This window comes from Stegastes partitus, unplaced genomic scaffold (genome assembly GCF_000690725.1).
Source record: "Stegastes partitus isolate 25-593 unplaced genomic scaffold, Stegastes_partitus-1.0.2 Scaffold218, whole genome shotgun sequence".
NCBI lineage: Eukaryota > Metazoa > Chordata > Actinopteri > Pomacentridae > Stegastes > Stegastes partitus.
In genome coordinates, this window is record NW_007577949.1 from 458,612 (window position 1) to 477,544 (window position 18,933).

The window sequence follows — 18,933 nt, forward strand, 5'->3', positions numbered from 1 at the left end:
TGTACCTTCTTTATAGACTAGGAGTAAATAACTGGTTTGGTTTCACTGGTAATAGACCACAATCCTGCTGGAGCACTTAAGGAATGACCCATAGTGTGTTGTGTTGCATTCATGTTGGCTTGTCTGTTGGTTCTACATACCAATGAAGAAGCAGGCAGGGACAGGAGGTCCCTGGCATGCAGGTGTTCAGTCATCTGGCATGATTTAAGGCTGAATATTATCAAAAAGACCAATGAAGCAGCCTCAGAACTTGGCCAGGTGATTCAGGGCACGTAGAGAGGATTCTGCTGATGTGCCACTAATTTGAACCTTTTTCTCTGAGATCCTAGTACGAGTTTACAAAATGAATGTGCTTACTCCCTCATCATTTTTGCATGAAGGAGGTCATGATGCAGTGTTGTTTTGTTTCAGTCGGCACATAAAAGGTCCATTTAGTAACTGTTCTGGAACTTTTGATCACATCATCACTTTTTTCAGTAGATGGGACTGAGTTGTAATAATGGAAATGTGCATGATCAAATTTACAATTTTATGAGCAATTGATGGTAGTAGCAATAACAATTTATAATTTAAGAATATTGTTAAAAATGCAAAAAACAAAAAAACAAACAAAAAAAACCCCAAAAGAAAATAACAACTAAACTTAAACTTTCATTGGACAGTATCTGCATATCCACATTGTTTTCGGTAGGTTGAAGCTGCCCTAGGCAGAAATCTGGGGGAAGCAAATATTTGAAAAAGAATTTGAAAACATATAACCCCCTCCTGCTGGTGCTCTTTGCTTTCCCATTTACTGCATCCTGTTGTCACTGCTGACTTTGTTGCAATTGGTTGAAATCCCACATTATGGGCTAGATTTCCAAAGCATTAAAAGTGAGCCAGGAGGAGGTGCAGAAGTCTATTTTCCTTGTAGACCATTTTAACTACAACATGTTAAAAGGTCACCATGGAATTTATGGCCAATGATAGCGAAACAATAGTTCCAACCCCATCTTTATATACATTCGCATTCTGGCAACTTTTTTTCAAGCACCCAAAATGTTTCCCCTTTTGAGGAAATGAAGAAACATGTTACATGTCCCCTGAATATGTCTGGTAGTTTCTTAGCAAAAATGCTGCAAAGCTGGTCAATTCCATCCTGAGTGTATAACCCCTAATTTTAACTTTGTTCTAAAAGGGCTTCATTGTCTGAAGCTTCATATGCAGTTGAACTGCCACTGTCCATGCCTCTTAGCAGGAAAACACCCTGTCTGCTTCTGCTCTGTTGAGACTGACAGAGTGAAGCAGCAGAGCTGACATTTCAACAGCTTATATAGACATGAATGAGTGTGTGACATTGATTGTCTTACGTATGCACATTGTTTGAGGAGCGGATGTAACATGAAATGTAATTTTTGCGGGTAAAACCTGCAGCTCATGTACAGCATAGGGGTATGGCAAAACTTGATGGTGAGCTTTCGTTTTGTTTATGTAGTACGGGTAAGTTAACATCTACAGACTACAGTAGACTCTGTAGAGTTAGTGAGCATTATGTTGCCCGGATGTGAGAGGACAATGGAGTTGTTTGTACTCTGTTTCTCCACCTGAGCCTTAGTTCTTTGCACTGATTGATTTTGCCTTTACCCCAGCTGATGTCTAAACTGTCAAACTCCTTTTTTTAGACGTAGAAACAAAGAACGGCACTCCCCTGCTCTACAAAATCTTTCCATCTTCATCAACCAGCCACACATCTCACTATCTGCCCTTCATTGGCTTAGACTGCGTTCATTCATGATAGCTGGCAAGCTGCAAAGCCGCCACTCCAATCACAAGTGGCCAGAAACTTACGCTAGCAGCGAATATTACCAGTCGGTCTGGTTGCCGTCTGCACTTTCTACATCCCCTTTCACGTCATGCTCTGGGTCATCCTGTGGTATCTGTCATTCTGGTCAGTATCTCCATAGCTAGCACATCCATGCTTAACTCTACACCGTCCCTGGCTGGAATGACACTGAAATACTCTGCACCACAACTACTAAAACTAAACATTACTCCACTCCGACATGCATCATCTCCATCAAAAACCACTGCCTGCCACAATGACCCAGATACATCCACAAAGGTTCCCGTCGCAAGTTTGTTTTTTCCCAGACTGATCAATCCATTCCATAGCACTGTTTAGCTGAGCGCCTGCATTATGTCATCACAATGCGTATGGGTCGTTCGGCCTTAATTCACTGAATGTCCCACGCATGGCCATCTTCAGTTTGACTGATTTGTTTTTTTTAAGTGGTCAATATTGATTGAGCTGATCATGTGTAAAATCTGGGGTCATAGGCAACATTAGTTTTAGAGTTAAAAATTCTGAAATAGGAAGATTATTTCTCAAATTGTGGCACTTCAAACATTGCTCCACAGATTGGCACAAAGAAAACGGTGCAAAAATTGACATGACCACACCCGTCTCTAAAAAATGTTCACTCAAACAGTTAGAGCACCTACGACCAAAAATTTTACTTGTACTTTATAACATATGTATGCACATCCACACCATTTCAATCTATATGAAATTCAAATACTCACTGTTCAATATTCAGTCCCTGAACAACAACAGTGGCATTTTCAACAAATTCATATTGGACAATAAACTGGATTTTCTTTGTCCTACTGAAACATGGCAACAGCCACTAGAATATCTCTCACTCAACCCGACCACATCAAATGAATGCACCTACATCAACAAACAACGCTCTGAGGGCTGAGGTGGTGGCATCGCTGTGATACACAGACGAGACACAAAGACCAGCCTCATATCCATCCCATCTGCTCCATCATTCAAACACCTGGCTTTCAAACACGCCTGCCCTACACAGATTGTTATGGCTGTTGTCTACCTGTCTGTCAAGCCAAACCTGTCATTCCTCTCTGACCCAGCTCTCTTCACTCAACATCCACATTGACTCTACAGACTCAACAACAATCACCCAATCCATTTGAATATCTAAATGATTCAGCTTCGCTCAACATGCCAACTTTCCCTTTGCCCCTTGATTACAAAGACTCTGCAATATAATAGGTCACACAGTTCATTCACAACTCTACACTCTATCCATCTACTACTCTTAACTAATACAGTCTGGCTATGATGACCCCGAAGCACTATTTACTACACTAAACAAACTCCTCAACTCCTTAGAGAACAATTACCTGTCCTTCACAGTCAACAAATGTACCTCCTTTCTGTCATTCTTCCAAACCAAAGTAGACCCCATCTACAACGAGCTAACCTTGTCTACATCTGCTCCCCCTCCACTTACCTGCCCTCCCTTAACCTGCCAGCCCCTATCCCAGTTTTCTCCAGTCTTCCCTTCAGACCAGACCAGCATCCTGAACCCCATCCCCTCAAAGTTTGTCAAAGGCTGCTGTACTACACTATTCCCATTCAGCATCACAACTATAAACTTCTCACTGTCTCCTGGCTTTGTCCCGGTCTCGTTCAACCTTGCCGCTGTCACCTGTATTCTTAAAGGCCTGGTCTAAATCCTGACATTCCAAATAACTGCAGACCAATCTCCAACCTCCCCTTTCTGTCTAAATTACTGGAATGTGCTGTTGGATCACAACTCAAAGCCCGCCTCTCTGCCAACACCCTGTATGAATCTTTCCAATCTGGATTCTGCTCAAACTACGTACTGAAACAGCTCTCCTCAACGTCACTAATGACTTTAAACACTAATGACTGGCAGCTTAAACCTTTTCATATTTCTCAGCCTCTGCGCTGTTTTTGACACAACCAACCATTCCGTCGTTCTCACCTGCCTTGAAACAGTCTGTCATTATTACAGGCACTGCCCTCTCCTGGTCTGTGAAAGACAAGAGTTCATCAGCATTAACAACTGCAAATCCTCCAATTACAGTGTCTGACTTACAGTCAGGTCCATAAATATTTGGAAATTGGCACAATTGTCAGCATTTTGGCTCCGTACATCACTACAATCTACTTGAAATGAAACAATCAAGATGTGTTTTAAGTACAGACTTTCAGCCTTAATTTGAGGCTATTTATATCAAGGCGAACGGTATAGGAATTACAACACGTTTTATATGTGCCCTCACCTTTTTAAGGGAACAAAAGTAATTGGGCAAACTAACAATCATAAATCAAAGTCTTACTTTTAATATTTGGTTGCAAATCCTTTGGAGTCAATGACAGCCTGAAGTCTCAAACCCGTAGACATCACCAGACGCTGGGTTTCGTTTCTGGCGATGTTCTGCCAGGCCTCTACTGCGGCTGTCCTCAGTTCCTGCTTGTTCATTTTCCTTCAGTTTTGTCTTCAGCAAGTGAAGTGTGTCCTCAATTGGATTTAGGTCAGGTGATTGACTTGGCCACTGCAGAACACTCCAATTCTTTACCTTAAAAGACTATTTGGTTGCACTGTGAAGCGCCGTGCAATGAGTTCTGAAACATTTGGCTGAATATGAGCAGATTATACTGCCCGAAACACTTCAGAATTCATTCTGCTGCTTTTGTCAGCAGACACATCATTATTAAATAAGCGAACCAGTTTCATTGGCATCCATACATGCCCACGCTATTTCACTGCCTCCACCATGCCTTACTGATGAGGTGCTATGGATCTATTTGGATCTTGAGCAGTTCCTTCCCTTCTCCATACACTTCTCTTCCCATCATTCAAGTTAATTTTTGTCTCACTTGTCCATCGAATGTTTTTTTCCAGAACTGCACAGGCCCCTTTTAGATGGTAAACTCTAATCTGGCCTTCCTGTTTTTGAGGCTCACCAAAGGTTTACACCTTGTGGTGAACCTTCTGTATTCACTCTGGTGAGATCTTTTCATAATAATTAGCTTTGACACAGATACACCTCCTACAGAGTGTTTTTGATCTGGCCAACTGTTGTAAAAATGTACTATACAGTTGATTTGGCCACACTTAATGTTTTTGTTATCTTTATGATGGATTTGTTTAGATTTTTCAGCCTAATGACTCTTCTTCTTCTTCTTCTTCTTCTTCTACAAAGTTGTCATTTCCTGTGTAGTGGTAGTTTCATTTTTAAAATCCAGACACTTTATGACCTATTTCTGTGTAAAAGGGCTGCACACACCATAAAAACCATATAAATAGAACACTGCTCTATTTTTACGTTTGCAGCACAGATCTCCGTGGTATCTACACACCACTCAGACCCTGCTCATACATCTGGTGTAGCCAGTTTCACTGATTATAGTGGAAGTGTAGTCTTGCAGCAGCCACTCTGGGAATGGTGACTGTATGTTACCTGTTTGGTGTATAAAACCAGTATTTTAACGGTGCAGAGCAGAAGCTTGGAAATGGCTGTGGCGTAACTACTAGCTAACATGTAGTGTTAATTAACTGTATTTTAGTCATTATTTTAGTCTTTCCTTTAACAACAGAAACCCTGGTAAAATAATGATATACCTCATGTAATCTAAGGATTAGCATGAGAAAGATGTCTCACAATGGCATATGCCTTGCTTCGCATACCTCAGAAATATTTATCTCAATATGCCAGTCCTAACTGGCTGGTGATCATGATGCCTGTGCCCAGTAGAACCCCCTTAAGTATCCTGTGCTACAATGCAGTATCATCTAAAATAAGCACCTCGTTTAGCCTCAAGAAGGGCTGTCTGTTGAAATGTATCACTTATGCTACTCTAAGGACAAGAGTTATGCACGTAATCTATAGCTCTCATTCCTAGCATTCTTTATGATGTTGTACTATGGGATAGAGGGACTCCCACATTGCCAGGAATGCATAGCAAATGAACAATTGTGCAGGCACAAAGTGTCAGAACCTTATTTTTTATAGCAAAATTAAGTATTTATCTCACTACGCCAATCCTAGTTCTTGACCAGATGTACCACATTTCCACCACAAGAACATCAGCATGTTTGGACTGTATGAGTTCATACAACGCTCCACTGAAAGTAAAGTGACATCTTGTTCCCACTAATTGATTTTTTATTTTTTTTATTTTTTTTATCGAGGTCTTTTGTGCTTGCGCTTCTTGGCTCTTGTTGCTAAATTGATATTGTGCTCCTATTTAGCAGAGCAACAGCTTGCAACCTTGACCACTGTTTTGCTGGAATCACTGCAGCTGTTGTATATCAAGAGCCCAGAAAATCAGCTGCTGCAAACACAGTTTGCAAAAGTTAATTGTGGTTTAATTATTATTGTGATATGCATTGTATGTATATTGTGATATCAATAAAACTTTGAGAAGTTATACGCTTTATCTATCAAGAATAAATCACATCACTTCATGAGAAGAGGTAAAAAAAAATATTTTATTCCAACGTTATGGGCAGCAGTGTAGTTTGTGAACTGTTCTATATCAAAAATAAATTTTTAAACTCAGCAACAGTATGCCATTTACAAATGATAACTAATAGAACTGACATAAATTGTAATTGTTGATTAGGCCTTTGACTTTTATCATGCCAAAATTCTGGCCTGTTTTGACATAATTGAGTACTAATTTATATATTAAACAATCACACATAAATTTTACAATGAATCTGTCATTAGTTGCATGCAGAGTTTGAGTCCAATACTGAGATTGGATTTCCACACTTGGGGGTCTAAGCAGAGTCTCCTTGGAATGCACCAAAAATAGCAAATAATAGTTACTGACTGTAACTCTGGTTCTAAGTTGCTACCCCAGAGAATAGATAGATAAAAGATAAAATAGATAGATACAACTTTATTGATCCGTTTGGTAGACCCTCAGGGAAACTGTTAAATGTACATTCAACATCCCACATTTTCCTTTAGTTGAAAACAGCTTGATGTGTTGTACATTTTCCTACTAACTGCCCCATCACCAGCCTATCCCTGGCCCTTCCCTATAGTTCACCCCTTTTTTCCCCTGCAAAGTCCTCTTCCATCTTCTCCTCCATTTTGCCCTTCGTCTTTCTTTTATCTGTTGTCCTACAGGCAGACACCTCTTGATATGATAAAAGCAAAAGCCCAGAGGGTGGTGAAGCCTGCTGCCATCCTGGTGTTAGCGTGGGGAGACAAATGGGGGAAGGGTAGGAGTGCCTTGGTGTGAGAGGAATGTACAACACTATTTGACATATTGTATCATCAACAACAATTTCAGTGCTGGAGGAAAAGATGAGAAAGCAGAACTCAGCTCAGAGACACTAAACACATAATCAGAGGTGATTAGTTGCTGTATATTTGAGGCGTCATTTCAACTACTTTTGTAAAGTATTATTGTTGTAACTGCTGACCTGCTGTTAGACTTCAAACTCAGATTTAAGTGCAGCTTGCAATTTCTGCCCTCCGAGCAAGTGTTTGAAGAAATGAAGTCAGGCTTTTCGGAACCTGCACACTGATCAGAGCAGTGGCAGGTATTGTTTGAAACTGCGCAGTGTTAATGCTGCCATGATACTTGACTTTCAGGAACAATACTTAAACGGCACTACTTACTTTAAGATGCATGTTTTAAACCAAAGAATCTGTTGTACTTCAGAAAGCACGTCCAAAAACAATGTAGCTCTGTCACTGTGAGAAAGTCGCTGTTGTCAGATGATTTTGCTACTCCTGCACTCACTCCATCATGCAAATGACTTTTTGAGTGCATTCCTATTCACATTAACCATTTAGCAAGAGTATCCAACATTCTCAAATGCAACATGTTGTCTTCAGGCAAGTAATCCTTTAGGATGCTTTCAGTTCATTCAATCATTCAGTTTTTATTTATATAGTGCCAATTCACAGCATATGTTCTCAGATAGCATTTTACATGGTAAGATAAAGACCTTAAATACAATTGTCCAAAGCTGGCAAAAAATAAATCCATGTGATCAGTATTTACCTTGTGTTTTATTCACATAATGTGTTTTCAATCTAGCATGTCTCAGTATTGGTGTTTGACAACCAACACTTGTAATACTTATCTGAGTATAAACTTAAGCAGTGTTGGAAAAGTGTAAGCTTTCCCCCATACCTCCCTATTGGGATTTGGCTGTGTGTTGACTTTCTTTTTCTGCCCAATCTAATGATGTATTCTGTTGCCTCTCAATGAATACAGTACATGGCCTTTGCTGTGTAATATAGTGCCAACCCTCTTTTACTAGCAGATTAATGTTATATGTATTATGTATTATATGTATTAAAAGTGCAAAAAACAATAATTTTCTTTATTTCATGCAGTTCTTGTTTGTCACAATATCCTGTTAGCGAAACTTGAACAGCACTATTATATTAAAACCATGTGTGTTTCTTCAGCATTAAGTGGCATTGCTTGATCCAGCAGTTCTTTATTATTTCCTGACCTAAGTATCTGGTGTGGAAGTTTTGAATTGCTAACATAATCACACACATCCAGCTTGTCAAGTGTGGGTGTATTCAGAATTCCTACAAAAGCCATGAAGCCATACAGAGGCTTATTGTCAGGAAATAATGCTAAATGCAAGAATGTGAGTGCGTGCGTGGTTGAGGAGTGAGAAGGAGTGGAAGTTTGTTGGCATTGGGTCCATTTTTTGCTTGACTGCTGGTCATATTTTCTCGTTTTTTACACCTTCTCGTGTTTATTTTAATACTTTTTGCAGATATAATGTATGAAAGGACAAACAGGCAGAAATGGAGAAAGCAAAAGGATACGCTGCAGAAGTTCCAAGTCTAAGCTCGAGGTCACAGCCTTACATTTGATAAGCACCTGAACCTTCTGAGCAACAAATGCGGGTACAACCAAAACGGATATACACCAGCTCTCCTGCTGCGTTGAATATAACATCTCATCCATTTACTTTAAGGGAACACTGAGTGGCTTGTAGAGTGTGATGAACCGACAGAGACAGAACGAGTGCACAGTGTCTGAATGAGATCAGCAGTTATCAGTCAAATTCAATGTCACCTACACTGAAGTCAGTTTGACCCCTTCAGGGACATCAGATTCTCTGAAATAACAATGCAGAACACAACTTCTATAGCAAGAGAAGGTACTTATCAAGATACTCCTATAAAGAATTTGCCTAATTTTTACGATGTGTCCTGTGTAACATTTTGGAATTGTCCCTCTTGACCCATTTGGCATCTATTAAAATGTTAATTGTACAGAGAAGTTATACAAAATTAAAGCTTTAATTATAATTAGTTTCAAAACAACAGTTTGGAAAATTGAATGTGCCATTTATGAAACAAAACACCATCTGCAGTTTAAGTTTTTTTAAATTTAAAAATCTCACATAGCATGCCAGTTCTTTTTATTTATTTATTTATTTTTTGATAGACATTTATTGTATTACAAAATTATGTATTAAGGGAACAATCAAGTGCCTAAACAGTCATGGAAACAGTTATTAGTTGCTGCTCCATGCTGATGGATGGATGGATGGATGGATGGACGGATGGATGGATGGAATTAAAAGAGATGGTAAGAAACTGGCAGACATTTTGCTGTCTGTTTTTTGCCTCACATACAGTACAAGCAGGCTTCTCTCTATTAAATCCCTCTTCTGCTGCTTTACTTGTTGTTGCCCTTTCGTAATCTTTTTTTCTTTAAAGTTACACACTGTTCCTGCATCTGTCTCTGTCTCCCACCGGCAGACTTGATTAGCCAATTACAAAGTAGCTATGAGCTCATCTGGTAGCCACAGCAATAGCTGAGGGATTAGTATGAGCTCATCCCCTGAACAGAGTGAGGGAGGCTGAGTGAGTGACCTGTAACCATAGACGCACTTCATATCCCCACTTCATCCAGCTACTTGGAGAGACAGACAGGCTTTCTGTTAACTCTCAAGAATGTACAGTCACACTGCATCCAGCAGAATCGTGTAAAAACATGAAATTGGAGAGATGGGGAACTGAGTTCAAAGAGAAGAAGCTAAGTACTTAACAAACACCTACATGTGCAAGTGTGCATTTGAAGCATTTCAACTGGACTCAGTGGTGAAATGCCGAGAACAACAACCCACAGCTTCAAGTCAAAAAAGTAAAAAAAAGCAAAATGGGCTATATGATGCTTAAGGGCCAATATTGCGATGCATGTAATGAATTTTGTCATGCATGCTGTCCAAAGAATTTGAGAGATCAAAACAAAAAGGTTAAGAAACATGTTTGGGTAGTGGTTGAATAATTACCTCCGGCAAGGAGGTTATGTTATGTTATGAGGTTACGTTACAATTTCCCTGAGGTTTCCACCAAGGGGATCCATAATGTTCCATTCTATTCTATTCCATTCTATTATATTATATTATATTATATTATATTATATTATATTATATTATATGTTTGAGTCGGCGTTTGTTTCCTTGTTAGCAAGATAACTCGAAAAGTTTTTAACGGATTTTCGTGAAATTTTACGGAAAGGTTGATAATAGCTCAATAAACCGATGACTACGTGTTGGTGATGTTCTGGCCAACACTCTGGTTATTTTCTCATAAAACAGTAAATGCTGTTAAGTGTCACAGTTGCGCAAAATGCTGTCGCTGGCCACTAGATGGAGTTCTGACTCCATTCAGTTCTCAGTAGTACAGGAGAAAGCTACAGACAGGCAACATTACAGGAGTGGGCTGAGCAGAGCTACAGACAGATAAGTTCATAACCACGTTGTCAAATTAACGACTCTACATGTCTCCTGTTTCACTTTAACTCTTTTTGCCATGTGTCATGACATGTCATGTCATGTGTGTTTTTTTGGTTTTTTTTGATGGTGCTCACAGTTGGTAGCACTGTTGCCTCGCAGCAAAAAGGTCGCCGGTTTGAGTCCCGGTGGGGGCACCTGGGATCTTTCTGCATGGAGTCTCCATGTTCTCCCCGTGCAGCATGGGTTTTCTCTGGATTCCTCCCACAGTCCAAAAACATGTTGAGGTTAATTGGTGATTCTAAATTGTCCGTAGGTGTGAATGTGAGTGTGCTTGGTTGTCTGTCTCTAAGTGTAGCCCTGTGATAGACTGGTTATGTCCCCTGCCTTCGCCCTAAGTCGGGTGGGACAGGCTCCTGCCCCCCCCGCCCCCGCGACCCTAGTGAGGTTTTCAGTGTCATAAAGGTGTTTCTTTTGTAACCTGGCTAGGTCACCATGGTAACATATGCTGTGGAATTAACATGGTTGGAAGCAGGTTCTGTTCAGAGGTTTGGATTTAAATTAGCTGGAAGAAGTGTCTCCTTTAATCAAACTGTTTCCTGAGGATTCTTTATGAGCGATACAGATGGGGAATGTGTTACATCTGTCAACATGCTGAGTTGTGTGTTTCTAATATCACTGAATGAAGCTGTGCAGTTCCAGTATCATACACCGTATGCATCGCATTGCCATGGAAATATGTATTTGGTTGGTAATGCAGAAATCATGTAAATATGTTTTTACCAGTATGCTTAGTCTGATATGATGTCAAATCTGTTTGAACTGCTGGTGCTATAGCTGATAGAAAACCGATTAGAAAATGCATAATTCAATTGGTAATTATTACAGAGAACATTCATATTAAGTTTAAAGTTTAGCAGTTTTAATGTGCAGCTGTCAGTTACAAATAAGCGGCTTCATTGACTGGTAAAATAATTGTATTACGCACGTTTAACAGTTTTCTACCAGCATTTCCCTCTTGTGTCATTTGTAGTAGCAGCACTTTTTACCGTTGTATTTTTTTTTTTGATTTCGCATTGTTCTCCATTACAACAACCTGTTAATTGAAGCAGCTGCACAAGATCGCTCCATTTAGTGCAGAAGAAGAGTCATAAGACGCGTTAAACGCTTCCTTTTATGTGAACAGAGTCTACAGCAGAGAGTCTGAGTTGACAAAGAAAGTTGATAACATCCTTTGTGATACCTGGGCTTTAGTACTTGTCAAGCTGACTTACATAAAGAAAGCCTAGCTATGTCAAACTTGCTTTGTCGGACACCCCTCATGTACATAAAGCTTCACACTTTTCCACAGGTGATCCGTTTATCCTTTGCTAAGTCCACAATCAGCTCCTTGGTTTTGCAGACATTCAACAACTGGTTGTTATTCTGACACCACTGTGACAGGCTGCCAGCCTCCTCTGTGTACCTCTGATGCATGCAACTGTGTCATCTTAAATTTTTCCAATGTCATCACACCACGAACCTGCACGAGCAGCACCATATTGGTGAATCTCCATCAAAAGGCCTGAGCTGGCCCAACTTTCATGTCAAGGATATTTTTTTGTGGTATCTGAACAGCTATCTTACTGATTCAAAACAAAACTTTTGCAGAGGCCTATGCTTGCTAGAGTATGTAATGATCAGACTCCATCACCTCAGGCCAACTGTCAACAGTTGACACAGAGACCAAATAGCAACCTGCAGTGTCCAAAATAAAGGAAGGCACATTAGGTCAGGGCAATACCAAGCGCATGTTTGTTGTTTTCTTCAATTCAAATGTGAAGTGTCAGGCTATCAGTGCTGACTTCTATCATAACGTTGTGTGGCGACAGGTGAACATTCAGTGGAAATGACCTGGACTGTGTTATGATGGTAATTGATTACTTCATGACAGTACTCGTGCTCACAGTGCATTGAAGATGAAGGTTTTTTTGGCTTTACCAACACATTCATCTTTCCCCACCTGCCCTGCTTACTAGACTTGACTTTCTGTGACTTCTTCCTCTTTCCCAAAATAAAAGTCACATTGAAGGATCGCCATTTTGACACAGTGGAGTGTCAATGTGTCCTAGATAATGCTTGACATGCTTACAACATACATCCATATGTTGAACTCAGTTCCAGGACTGTGTGCAGTACATGCTTGATTCACAGGTTGTTTTTTCAGAAGCCGACCGAGGGGCACATCCGTGATTCTTTTTACAATATCTCTGGTATGAATGTTAATGGTTAATGAAATGATTTATTGTTAATTGATTAATTGTTGTAATTAAATCGGTTAAAAATATATTAACTGGTATAGCTGAAGATGAGAGGCATGCAGTTTAGTGCAGTGATCTCATGACAACATGAGCTGAGAAGGGAAATGCGAGAGGTTTGAAAAGAAGGACGGACAGAAAGGAACAGATATGAGATCACTTTTTTCCATACACCTACAACACTTGTAACATTTATTTGAACACAGCTTGCTGCCTTGACGTACTTATAAAAGCAGAAAGCTTTGCTCATGTAGTCAGTGTCTAAGAGCTCTACTGAAATCTGGGTCGCACACATCACACAAAGGCAGTTTCACCTCCTTTTCAAGACCACTTTTTCACTTTATTTTTTTTTTTTTTGAAGCTTCTGTCTGTGTGCATGTGTTTGTGTTAGTTCTGTTTTCACAAACAAGCTGCTGAAGTGCATCACAGCATAGCCTGTGTTTGCCAGGGGGAGAAGAAGGTGAAATCCCACCCCTGTCATTCAGGAAAAATTCCTATTAGATCATTAGACCGAGAAAGTCAGCATCAGCACTGATTCACAGATCAGCACATTAGAGACCTGTGGGACTCACGCTACCAGCCGGCAAAGACACTCATCTAATCAAGTCTTCTTATTAAAGCAATTTTAATTTTTATGAAATTCTTATGAGATAACAGATTTTACACCCGCTCATATTAAATAGTACACACCCACTGTGATAGTTGCCTCATGCTAACAGATCTTTTGTTCTGTATGATCTAACTTTGCTCGACCTGGACTATACACTTAATCTGTTTGATAAACCAGTAACTCCCTGTCATAGTTCACATATAGGTTTTGTGCATATCATTGGAAGGGCAACATCCTCTTTTCAGATTGGTTTCATTTGAGTAATTTAGCATTTAGACTAGGTAGACAGACGAAATGACCAAAAACGTTGCACTGAAAACTGTGAGAGCCTGTCAATGCTAGATTATTACCGAGGTAAATTAGGCTAATGCCCTTGGGCCTTTGAATCACATTATTACACAGTGACTCTGGGAAGAGAGAGGGTTTTTCTCTCTCTTTTACACGCACACACACACACACACACACACACACACACACACACACACACACACACACTCATCCGCACAACCCCTGTGTGGATGAGTTCAGCTCAGCATGTTGAAACAGACACTACACAACTTTTTATTTTATTTTTTTTAACTGATGTCGTAAAACTTGTTTCAAACCATTTGTAAATCCAATCTGTCTTTTTCTCTCTCTTTCTCTCTCCATCCATTCCACCCAGCTGCCCCCGCACCACTTCCTCTTTGTATTATCTGCAGATAAAACCTTTGCAGTGAGATGTTGCAGATTTCATTTAAATTTCCAGTTGAAATTGAAATTCCAATTGAGATTAGTTTGTTTTTTTTCTGCTGGCATTGATGTGATTCGGCTGTAGCACCTTGCTAGAGGATGTAGCGGCCTACTGGAATTATCGATAGACAAGCTGATGCGGCCAGATTAGCTCCTTACAGTTGTGTGTGTGTGTGTGTGTGAGAGAGAGAGAGAGAGAGCAGGTGTTGCCCTTTGTTGTGGAAAATAATTAGCAAGTTGCCTTTTCTGTGAAGGCAACAATCTTCAACACATTTCCTGGGGAAAAAAAAAAAAAAAAGTATATATACGGCTACAGCAGCAAACCGTTAGCTTTAGCTTAATGCTAGCGCCGTTTTTTTTTTGTTTTTTTTTTACTAAATAAGCACTAATTTGTTGGTGCAAGCAGGTGTGTGTTTAGGAGTACACTATTTATATTATTTGCAAACCTGTTTCATTTCATCGTAGAGTCTGGGGTATCTGTCTTCCAGATGTTGTGTTACTTGCCCTGGTGGCTGTCGCCTTGAAGCACTGCTTCGTCTCCTCTCCCGACTCATTGGTCATGTACCCAGAGTATTTCCAGAGTGAACTTCTGCCTTTTTTTTATTTTCAACTAAAACAGGCAGTGAAGTCGCTGTTGCCGTTTTCATTAGCAAAGTTTTTCTGGTCTGATCGGCAGGGCTGGACCTGAATGTTTGGTCGTTGTCGTGGTATCCAGATAAAAATTTTGATATCTCAATATTCCCAGCCCTACCAGTCAGACAGTGCTGTTTCCCTCCAAGCAACGGCTTCTTCTTCTACTGATTCCCATCAGGCTGCTGTACGCAGCAGCACCCTGGGCTCTGGAGGGAACACGCGTGTCGGTGTCAACTGAAGGAGGCCGCGAGAGACGGAAAAGTATCAATACCACGGGAAGTTAATATCGCTGCTCGACACCAGCTTTAGTGTCGATTTAGTATCAATATTTTTATCAACCCTACTGCCAGTTGACTGTCAGTTGATATGCCCCACAGCTGCATTTGCAGGGTCACGGGAAATGTAGAGAAATCTGATGCGTGACCAGTACAGCTGTAGATTACATTCTCAACATAGCATGTAATGCCCTTACATGACCACAAAGAATGAAATTGTTTGTGAATGGATCAGCTGGTGTATGACTCTATAAGCTTAATAATTATAACCAAACTGACCAATAATAATGGTTAATCAGGAGGCTTTGCTTCATACCTGAATTGTAGTAGTAGTTTATCTACACTTTCTACCTAATTTGCAATTCCCCAGTCACTAAGGTTTCGCAAAACTAGCCTGGTAACACATGCAGCAGAAACTGTAACAAGATTGGAATCAAATCAAACTTAACCTTTTACTCATGATTTCTAAATTTTGGCATTTGTAATCTACCTGGGGACCACTGAAGTCTTGTGTTATGCATATTTGTCATAAAAAACAAACATGCATTTTGGTTCTTTCATAGATTTATTATAGGTCTTCTGAAAATATGTCTACGTTTGATCATTTAAAAATATGCCTACAGCAAGTAAAAATATCAGTTTTGGCCATGTTGTGTTATTAAAATGTTCTTAGTGATGTGACCTCCTCCCCTTCTCTAAGCCAATTTACATTGGGCACTACAATGGGAAAGTCGATGGAGCTGAGTGTAGATCTAAGGAAGCAAATTACTGACTGAACAAGTCAAACAAGTCTTTGTAAGGTCTTTACCTTACTATGGTAAGCGCTATGTGATGACGTGTTGTAAACTGCGATATACAAATAAAATTGAATTGAATTTAGCGTTTCATTATAAAATAAAATACTGGTCTTGTAGGCATTATCACACACTCTTCAAGCTATGATCATTAAAACTGTCAACCAGACATAAAACATTCAGCAGCATTTATCCAAGAAACAGGCCTTTAGAACTCAGGAGTGACCTAAAAGTATAGTCATATATATATATGTGTGTGTGTGTGTGTGTGTGTGTGTGTGTGTGTGCGCATACTGTGTGTTAGTGTGTGTGTGTGTGTGTGTGTGTGTATGTGTAACTGCTCCATGCAGGGACCTGGTCATAATAACATGTTTTAGTCAGTCAAACATGCAATCAATTAACAGAAGGATGCAAGTGAGCTGAGCTCCACCGGAGACAATTAGAGCAGCAGCAGCTGTCAGCCAGAATTCATTATTAGCACTGTGAATATTGATGTGAAAACAGTGACAACAAAGAGACTGCACAATAACACACACATTGCAATGACACAAGGCAGAGGCCCAGAGGCATGCACTAATTAAAGAAAATGATATTTTATGTGTAAATTGTCCAGTACATGAACACAATACAGAAGAAAGAAAGCAATAAGGTACAAATTCAGTTTTATTTTTCAGATGTGACTGCCATCTCATTTAACACTGCACTCAGGAAAATAATGCTTAGTTGAGAGCAATGGCTTGACTACTCCAGACTTTTTGACCTGTCTGACCTTTTCTTTATCAGTGCTTTATCCCTATCAACCTCTCATTCCCACATACAGCTGCACAACAGGTACATTGTATTAGAAATTAAAGCAATGTTCATTGCTCGAAACTTTGTTACTATTTGTTAAAAGAATGTGCATTTATTACAGTAATATGTATTCATCTCTCAGTAGGTTGATACATAATGATGCAGCTAAATATCTTAGGTAGTCTGGATCAGTCTAACAGCTGGTCATGCTGTGGAAAAACAAGCGGATGATCCAGAAGTATGAAAAGCTGTCGTCATGTTTGTCAGGACAAAAAAAACCCCAAACTATTGGTACAGCATGGATTTAATGAAAGATGAAAACAATTTAAATCCATCACAAACTTGCTATTTGTTTTATCAGCATCTTTGACAACAGCTGACTGACTAAATGAATGAAATTTAATTTAATTCTTTATTATGCTGATTTGTATTAAACTGAGCTGGGCCAGTGCAGTATTTATCTTATATTGCACTAATTCAATTTCAGTAATCACAAAAGGATTTTTGCATTTTTTTACAGAGAAAATTACATCGACAAAGTGGGTAGATCTGTGACAAAGTACATTATACTGGATTTATCAGGGCAGCAGATATTTTTGTAGTTACTGAGTTGTCTTAAGGGAATTAGAACTGGTTTACTTCCATAATTTTTATTACCACTATACTTTTGCTAAATGTTAGCTTAAGAATGAAAGTATGGCACTACTTATGAAAAAAAATAAAAATCTTGATATTCATGGAGGCAAAAGAAGGTTCCAGCAGTAATATGAACAATAGCAATAATGATGGAAACTCATGGTCGAGCACCAGCATTTATCAACAACGCAAGGCTGCTCTAAGTGAATGATCTCATTTTCTGGTAGCACTCTGAAGACGCGAGCAGTGTCGTAATGAAATCTCTGCTTCTGCGTAATAGCTAACCGAAGAGACACCGAGCTACAGAAAGAGTCCCGCTGGGACCAGTAAGGCTCAAACAGAGGGCCGTGTGTCTCTATATGACTGTCTTGAGTAGGAGCCACTGGGGTTAATGTAGTTGTCTGCCAGAATAACACACTTTACTGTCAAAGAGCAATACAGTTAAAGTTAGATATGTAACATGTTACGCGCGCGTGTGTTTGTACATGCGTGCGTATGTGTACTTGTGTATTCTTCTCCTCAGCTTTAGAGGTGTTATAAGGTGAATGTTACAATCATTTTAGCCTCAATTAGATTTTCAAAGTAGGCCCGGTTCTTTTGATATCATTTGATACAATTTAGGATGTACCTATACACCACTCACTGTTCTCTCACTCCATCTATCTACTTTCATTCCCCATCTCTCCTCAACCATCCACTCTTTTATCAGTGCATTCCACTGAGCAGATTCCTGCAGGCTTGGTGTTGTGTCCTCTCCATCACCTGGGATAATTCCATCATCATTCGTTCTGGGCCTGTTTGATTCATTTAACACAAGCAGGCTGCCGTTTGTATTTGTCTGTTTTTATATTGAGCACTACCTTTTCTTTTTTCTTGAGTTATTTTTGCAGAGTGCCTTTGGAGAGAACATCCTCTCCCAGGACTCAGATAGCAGCTGCAGCACACACACAAAACACAGCATAATGCAATAAATTGCCAAGTGAGGGTTTTAGATGAGCATCATTACAGAGCTCTGTGTGGGCAGAAGGATGTAAAGACCATAAAGTACTTAAAAACACCAACAGTCCTCCTTCTCCTCTGTATCTGTATAATGTATTCTGTAAAAACACACACCACCTAATTCGTCATTTTTTTGGACTGCTTTAGGGAGGGTAAATGATAACTAGCATAATTTTGACTGATGTTACAGCACACACTTTAACTAAGTTTCATTAGGTCCATTAGCATATCCCTACAGAGAGATAAGCAGAGATACAGAGCTTATGTTTCCCTGGTCACACAGCTGTTTCTCTTAAATTCTGTTAAAATGTGTGTGTGACTACAGGCAGAAAGTGTGTTGGAGAGATAAAAACAGGTTCAGACTGACAGTTGTATTTTTCTGTCTCCATGAGCAGGGGAAGGTCCTCTAAATGATTAAAGATGAGCATATTTTTTAAAACGTCTATGCAACATTTGAGATGTGGGGAGGACCTTAAATGAACAACATGTAACTTGCTTGTAGCTGTACAAAGCTGTTTGCGCTTCTTGATTTGTTGTTGAGAAGCTGCTGCCTGCTCAGACTGAATGAAGTATTGTTGTACCATTCCTGCTGATTAATGCTGACCCAGGTGT

General features: G+C 39.7%; 1 protein-coding gene across 5 annotated transcripts in view; it reads left to right on the forward strand.

The window, feature by feature from the left end:
• The window catches only part of mast2 (microtubule associated serine/threonine kinase 2), a 162,593-nt gene that overhangs the window by 70,382 nt on the left and 73,278 nt on the right, over nucleotides 1-18,933 (forward strand). The gene's annotated exons all lie outside the window — the stretch shown is intronic.